Source organism: Patella vulgata, chromosome 1, assembly GCF_932274485.2.
Source record: "Patella vulgata chromosome 1, xgPatVulg1.2, whole genome shotgun sequence".
In the NCBI taxonomy this organism is placed as follows: Eukaryota; Metazoa; Mollusca; class Gastropoda; family Patellidae; genus Patella; species Patella vulgata.
In genome coordinates, this window is record NC_065879.2 from 6,304,046 (window position 1) to 6,313,036 (window position 8,991).

Here is an 8,991-nt window from a genome sequence, read left to right on the forward strand (position 1 = left end):
TGCTGCAATAAATAGCGCAGGTTAATCTTCGAATACTCTAAAGTTCTTCCATGTAAATTCTTTAGGCTAAAACTAAACGCAAATCTGGCTTTCCCTTTTCGGCTTTTGTTGTCCAATTTCGACTGATTTATTTTCATTTCTTCATGTTAACTTCACGAATGTGGATTGTTACCAGGGTTGAATTTAGAAATTAGAGTGGGTACTATCCTCTTCCCAAGCATCGTTCGAGGATGCCCCTGTCTGTATCATTATTACGCTGACCTGAAAGTACGAAATCTTGTAACTAGTTCAGTAGTTGCAGGCTCAAGAGGGGGGTTGAGTGGCTGAATGGTTTAAGTTAACAAGTGTTAGATCACAAGGTCTGTCATTGAAACAAGTGGAGTTGTTTCGATTCCCCGCTTTTTACGTGACAAGGAGTAGGGTTACTGTCCTACTCCTACCATGTGGGTTTTCTCCTGGTTCTCTGGTGTCATCCCGCAGCTAAGGACCCCTTCGCGCCTAGTTCCTTTAGGGACTGTCTCTGATCAGGCGATGTCTGCTGACAGTTCCTATCCGTTCCTATATAGCAGCAATATGAAAATATGGTAAAATACCGCTCTTCCCCACATCTGTTCTCATAAACTCTCTCTCTCTCTAGTTGCAACTAACAAGCTGGCAGTTAGACTACCAGAATAACACAGTCACAGGGGAATTATGTCTGACATTGTCTGTACCTTCCAGTTTCAGTGTTTGCCCTAATTAATCTTATGCATTCAGAAACATTCCTGGTTTTCTGTAGGCCGGCCAGCCTGGGCGCAGTATGGCAGTAACCTGCTGACTTTCAATAACAATATTTTCAAGAAATGCAGTAAGTCATAAGTTGAAGGCTTCAAATGGCATAATATGTGGTTTATATCTGATGGAATTTCAAATCTACATTTATTACATTGGACAACTTTTATGTTGCATGTTATGCTAGAATAAAAATAATCCCCATAAAAATGATCAACGAGTTCCTTTATCGCATAATCTAGCTTCAGTACATGGAAACTGCTCAAGTCAGAATCCGACTAAATGGCAGCCGGGTTGAAATGTAAAATCTCATTGAATGTAAATTTTATATTTTCAGGTCATGCTATTCAAGAATTATCTAAAGATAAACCAGTATCAAAACAAGTTGAACAACATACAACAACATTCTTAAAAACATTACAAGAGATTGATACTGGACTGACCTTACAGATCAACTATCTTACTCAAGTTTCTACAGGTTTTTTGTCTTCAATTATTCTATGCAAACCCTTTTCCAATAAGTTTCAGCATCAGTCCTGCCTTATGAGGATCCATGTTTTCAGTGTTTTTTATATGTGGTCGTATATTGCTGTCGCCCCCGTCTATCTGTCGTCAACAATGTCTAGGGAACACGATAAACTACATTTATCGTCTGATTGTTTTGAAATTGATTATGTTGTTTACATCAATAAGAAGAAGAATCCTATTTAATTTCAATAATTTCAATTAATTACTTCTAGAGTTATAGTCCATGTTTCACTTTGATGAACCTTATGACACTTAACGACTAAAGTTATCATCCGATCTGAATGAAATTTATATGCATCATTTGAATTAGTGAAGTATCCTATTGAATTTCAGCAATTTCCGTTAATTTCTTCTACTTCTAGAGGTATCGACCTTGTTTAACTTTGTTGAACTTTAGTGAAGTACATCCTATTGAATTTCAGCAATTCCTGTTAATTTCTTCTAGAGTTATCTACCTTGTTTAACTTTGTTGAACCTTATGAATGCTCGAATTATCATCTGATCTATATGCATTAGGGGAATTGGGTGGCCGAATGGTTAGCACATGCGTGCTGTATCATACGGTCTGTCATTGAGTCAACTGGCGTGGTTTCAATACCCCGGTACAACGTGACAAGAAGTAGGGTCACCTGTCCAACCACATGGGTTTTCTCAAGGTCCTCCGGTTTCCTCCCACTGCTAAAGACCCCTACGTGCAAGCGAATTATTGAAATAAAATTGAACTATATGTTAGTCCCAAAATGACATAGTGGGTCTTGAATGGACGTTAAACCCCATTTCTCTCTCTCTTTCTCAATATATATGCAATATTTAAATTAATCAGAATATAGATATGTCCAGACAATGCAAACAACCATCAGCAGCTTTAACTCAATATAAATTCTACTGCAATTCTACTACATACATGCAAAATCTAACCCATATCGTCAATAGATTGATAAATTTCCACTAGTATAACATCTAATTCAAATGGCACCGCTTAAACCCATTTATTTACAAAATGATTTTCGGACAAGACCAGGTCTCACACTGCTTTCATTTTTTTTCCGCCAAAATGGATCAATCAGCTGAAACCATTAATCTGAAACAATTGTGTAGCACTACTCATTGACACGTTTGGGGGTATTAATAGAGAGAGAGAAATGGGGTTTAATGTCCACTCGACACAAACTAGGTCATTTCGGGACTAACATATGGTTTAATTTTATTTCAATAATACGCTTGTGCGTAAGGGTCTTTAGCAGTGGGAGGAAACCGGAGGACCCAGAGAAAACCCAAGAGGTTGGACAGGCGACCCTCCGGTATTAATAAGCAAGTTGATTGATTTATAGTACTGCCGCTACACGTGCATGATTGACACGCAACATAAAAGGGTTAATCCAAGATAAAAACGATTAGAATTTTAAGATTTTTTTTTCGGCACTTCTAAAAAAGAATCGCCAGTACCCTAAAACTTTATCACCAAAATTTTTGCCAAAATCAAAATTTAGTCGACACTTTCCCTTTTTTTTTTATTACAAATTGCGACTTTGGCGACCAACAGCGTGAGCCCTTGACAAGACACATGCCCCTGGCCCCAAAGATTGATATGTGGAAATAAAAATTACAGTTTTTCTTGCTCTTCAGTTCTTTACATTATGTTTGTGTAATGGCTTTTTAATTTTTATTTTAGGTCAACCACATGAGGGATCTTGTTATGCCGCCCAAAAGGATTTACAGATGGCATTCCACAGATTAGAACATGTAAAAAGTCGCTTAGGAGAACTTGAAAAACTTAAAACAGAACATTTACGCATCAGACAAGCTCAGGCACAGCCAATGATACGAAGTTATTCGTTACCTGAGCAATCTCATATATGATCTCTTTATATGGGTGTGAAATTTTGAAGTGGGGGTTGGTTGGCCGAGGGGTCTATCTCAAGTGCTTTAGATCATAAGGTCTGTTATTTATTCATCTGGGTTTGGTGGCCAAATGGTAAGCACATGTGCGCTGCATCATAAAGTCTGTCATTGAGTCAACTGGTTGGTTTAGATTCCCCGGTTGTACGTGACAAGGAGTTTTGGGTTGTCTTCGGTTTCCTCCTACTGCTTAAGACCCCTGGGGTTTAACATCCCATTTGTACCTAAGTGGTTATCATCATTAAAATAGAATCTTTCATACACATTTTTTGTATACATTGAACAGAATGTTCAAATTTATCATACACAATTTTTGTATACATTGGACAGAATGGTCAAATTTATCATACACAATTTTTGTATACATTGGACAGAATGGTCAAATTTATCATACACATTTTTTGTATATATATCTGACTGAATGGTAAACTAATAAATGTAATAATAATCAGTTTTTATTTTTTTATTTTATATATATATGCTCACATTTAAAGATGCATTATGTAAGATTTAAATAAAAAGCTGACCGTTTTTACTATAATAGTTCAAAAATAGATAATGCTAAATGAATATATTGAAAATTTCATTCAAATTACTTTCTTCTGAGCAAAGTTATAACAGTTTAAGTATTGAGACGATATGGCATAGATTGTTTATTATTGTAACAGTCCAACCTCGTGGGTTTACTCCGGGTCCTCCGGTTTCCTCCCACTGCTAAAGACCCCTACGCGCAAGCGAATTATGTAAATAAAATTGAACCATGTGTTAGTCCCGAAATGACCTAGTTTGTGTCGAGTGGACGTTAAACCCCTTCTCTCTCTCTCTCTTATTATTGTAACAATGGTAATTACTATTAGAGACTTAGCCTCGCTTCACCATTTTTAAGTTAAATTATTAAATTGCAACCGTTTTTTAATCCGTTTAAATCTCTGCCATCCGATGGTCTGGAGTGATGATTATAGGCTTGTCATATAAATAAATGTCTAAATGAAAGTAATATGTAACTTTTGAAGCCAAAATAAAGACCTGCAAAAAGGCCATATTGAGCTTTAATATAACACATATTTAATGTGAGACAATAATTAATAGAATACAATGATATCAACCAAAAAGACCTCTGTTTTTTTCCAACATTTTATTGATAAAATTACTGGCTTTTTCAGGGATATCATTGTGATCTATTAATTACCAGTAGTATCTCATCTGATCTGATGGAGGGCTTGACAAGGACAGTTGTCTAGTCATTCGGATGGGACGAAAAACCAAGGTCCTGTGTATACATTGGCGTGCATGTAAAAGATTCCTTGACAGTTGGAATTCCATATAAGAGTAAACAATAAAGTGGGGGACCAGGAAAAATTTCCCTCATAGCACACTGAGACGGGCAGAACAGTATAGGACATTAAACCCCATTTCATTTTATCTCAACTGATCTGGATGTCAAATGCATTTATAATTGTGAGACTAAAGGGGGATAACTCTGCACAAAGAACCCTAAAGTCATATTATCTCCCCTTAGACCACAAAATGAACAAATTTCCAGGATAAATCAAATAATGAATATACCACTAATTGCATCAACAAAATGAAAATATTTTATTATGTAGTTATCTCACCATTTATGTTCACACTTACAAATTATTGGAAATACAAGCAGGACAGATTTTGGGTTTCCTTGTATGTGCAAGAACTGTATCTTTTAAACAGGATTCGCTCGGTTATCTTTCTAGTTTTATTTTGCGATACAATATGGAATTCTGTAAAATTTATTGGGAATGATTATTATTAATAATAATAATAATCATCTTGTATAGCGATGGAATTCCAACCAAAAGGCTGCTCATTGGTGCAAATTACAGTGTCATTAAAGTCATTAACATAATGACTGTCAGAATAGTTTTTAAGTTACTTTTATATGATTATATATTGTCACTGTTTTTTACTCTTTGTGGTAAAGTTCCAAACAAGGGGAGCAGTGGAGGAGAAAGCACGGTCAGCACAAATTGACTTTGTTGAAGGTACAATTAGTAGATTCTTATCACATGATCTTAAATTGGGAGAAGGGCAGTAATTGGTGCATAAGGTAAAACCCTTTTAATATTACGACTTTAAACTTACATGTATTTAAAACTTATTCAACAAAATATGTTGATATTGATTTTTAGACCTAGCATTTACAACTTTGCTGCTGGTGGGCATTTGACTTTGGTTTTTAATCTGCTTCGAACAACTATATACTTTTCCTTGCCAGACCCTTCAACCTGCACCACTGACAAGGCGAAATCAGACTGAAACTTACTCATATAAGATAATCTGATATTAATTACTTCATTCAGTTGACTGCCTATCAGCCATACTCTGAATAAGGAACTTCAAGTAAAGGACCATTTTGAATGTGTGTGCTTGGGAAATGATTACACAATTGTACATGCAAAGTATTCATTATTTTTCCAAAGAGCCTGTATTAAAATAACTGCCTGTATTTACCATACAAAACATTCTTCAAAATTAAGAATTTTGACAAACTAAATAATTCTCTTGTAGAATAAAATTATGTGATTATAGGGAGATAACTCTGCTCACCGAACCCTAAAGCCATATTATCTCCCCTTAGACCACAACTTGAACACAGTTCCTGGATAAATACATGTAATAATAAATGTACCACAAACAAATTGCATCAACAAAATGAAAATGTTTTATTTTTCATCAATAAATTTACATAATCTTTATATGAAAACTATCTTGGTTAATAAAAAATAAGCATTAATGTGAAAACAAATAAAGATATACAATTTTTTGATTATAAAGTTATTAGGTTTATTTGTTGTTTGTGGTGTGACATTTCAAGCACTTAGCCTGATTTTCAACCCTTTTGAAATAAAGTTATTATTATTATTATTATTATTATAAGCAATAATTTTTATTGAATTTTGTGAACACAGTCTAGGCTAAACAACATTATTATCCTTGGTGTTAAATGCCCTTCTAATCTCTGTTCAAAATAGGCTTGAACCTAATCCTATCGATGTAACAACAGTTCATAATAAAATCTCTTGACCAGGTAGAAGAAAGAGGAAATGACACCATGTCAACCTCTTCATTAGATGATTATTTAAATGAAAATGCATGGTTTACAAATTCTAAAAGTAACTACAGATAGATATATTTGAGATCCGATTTGGGTAAATTATATTTTACAATTATTGAAAATATTTATATAATTTTAAACACGGCATTTATTTGACCTTTTCTTCACCTGGGTCCGGTCACTGGGTCATAATACACTGCATAAACTTACTGGGTCCTATTCTATTATTATAATAAGGCATGTGCTTTAAGGGCTGAAGCTAAGAGCTTCCTCCAGCTTAAGGGAGAACGAGCGAGAAAAATAGGGTTTAATGTACACAGCAGTTGACTCAATGACAGACCTTATGATACAGCGTACAACTGCTAACCATTCGGACATCCAACCTCTCCCCCTCCCCCAGCTTAATGGCCTACGCAGATTAAGTGAAAAGTAAATTTATTTGTGAATGCTGAATCAAAATATAAACTACTCTAAATAACAAAAAAAAAGATTCAATTAATATAGATGTATATGCTTGTAGTAAACATACCATCAATCCGATTAAAACACAGATCCTATTTCGTTTCGTTTTTTATACTTCAAAATTTCGTTTTACTTGTCTTCACAACACTATGATCTGAAAGATTTGTTGTATAACCCACGTTCTGGTTGAAGTGAGGGATTAGCCAATAAAATGGTCTGTTATGGCGAGTTTTTGGCTTGAGGTGCACCTTGAGGTGCACGGAACTGTGGGCAACCCAATAGAAACATCAACGCTGATTGGTTAATCAAATTTCTGACATCATAGGGTCAAAAGCCGCTTGTATGACCTCTGACTTGACCTTCCGCTACAACCGGGCAGATCTTCATGAAGTGTAGGCCATCGAAAGTATAAAAAAACGAAACGAAATAAAAATCTGTATTTAAATCAGACTGACATAACCTGTCAATATGATACATTGTACTGTATACTACAGTAAGCTGGTGACCATAATGACTAGTAGCGAAAAGACTAAACATACAATTATGTTAATAATATGTACATGTATTCGGCTCTAAAGATACAATAAAATCTTATCTTAACTGTCTTTCTGGTCCCGGCCGAGAAAGTTCATCGAGATTTTCCGGCGTGGTTTCCCCTTGTCAGGGGTGCAGGAAGGAAGGCCTGACGAGAACAGCTGTCTAGTCGTTCGGATGGAACGAAAAAACAAGGTCCCATGTATACATTGCCGTGCTTGTAAAAGATTCCTTGGCAGTTGGAATTTGATATAAGAGTAGCCATAGTGCCGCTGCCCGGGCAAAATTTCCCTCATAGCACACTGTGTGGCGTATGTCCGTCTTCATTAGCCCAGTAGGAGCAGAACAGTAGGACGTTACACCCCATTTCATTTCACTTCATTTCTGTTGCCACAGAGTACCTGTAGTCCAAAGGCCTATAAAATCTAAATCTAGCTCTGATGACCACAGTAAGATGGTGACCATAGCAACCAGTAGCGAATGGGTTAAATATACAATTTATTGTAATAAGCACTGTACTTTAACTAAAACATAAAAATTTATAGCTATATATAATAAGATTCAGTCTGGTTATAACACAGATCCTATTTTGTTTCGTTTTTTATAGTTTAAAATTTCGTTTGACGTGTTCTGGATGGTGTTAGGGATTAGCCAATGAAACGGTCTGTTACGGTGAGCTTTAGGCGTGTTTTGCCCGGAACTGTGGGTAATCCATTAGAAACATCAACGCTGATTGGTTAATCAAATGTCTGACGTTATAGGGTCAAAAGCTACTCTATGACCTCTGACGCGACCTATCGCTACAACCGGTCAGATCTTCATGTAGTGTAGGCCATCGAAAGTATAAAAAAACGAAACGAAATATAGATCTGTATTTTATCAGATATAATAAGATGAGGACTGTACAAAAAGAATACATTTTGCCCACATTAATTTATTATTTAAATAAGCTCATCCAGACTGTCAGCAAGGAAAAATTTGCACCAATAAGGAATGTAACACAACACAAAAATTAACAAAGTTTATACATATATATATATGAACATGATTTAAAGCTGAACTCCGATTAAAAAACTACAGAAATAATTAAATTTAAAAAAAGTTAACACCCTCAACAATCACCATACTTGTTTTCAATTTGTATAACAAACATGGCAATTGTATGGCGTACAAAAACAGAGACAGGCCACGTCCACATCCAGTATGTGCCTTGTCAACCACAGACAAGGCCTGTCTGTTTTTGTATGTCGTACAATCGCTATGTTTGTTCCACAAATTGAAAACAAATATGGCTATTGTTGAGGGCGATAACTTTTTTTTTATTTAATTATTTCTGTGGTTTTGTAATTAGAGTTCATCTTTAACTGTTTCTTCTAATATTCTTATTTCTTTACATGAGATTCGTTAAAGCTAAACATTTGCATCCTTCATCTGAGGGCATTTATACATACAATTAGTAGCCTAGTTTACAAATTCATAAACAAACCAAGCAACTGAAACAGCATATTATGGTTAGACATTAAGATCTGTCCATCCATCATACAAACTGCGTGTTGCATGTGTAGTAAACAAGGGTTTGGGGTCAGGTAATGTATAGCTACAAGCAACAAAAAAAAATGGTGGACAGATTCTGAATCTCTCCTTTATTTCTAACATAAAAAACAAATCTACATCAAATACCCATCTTTACACTGTCAAGGGTGTAT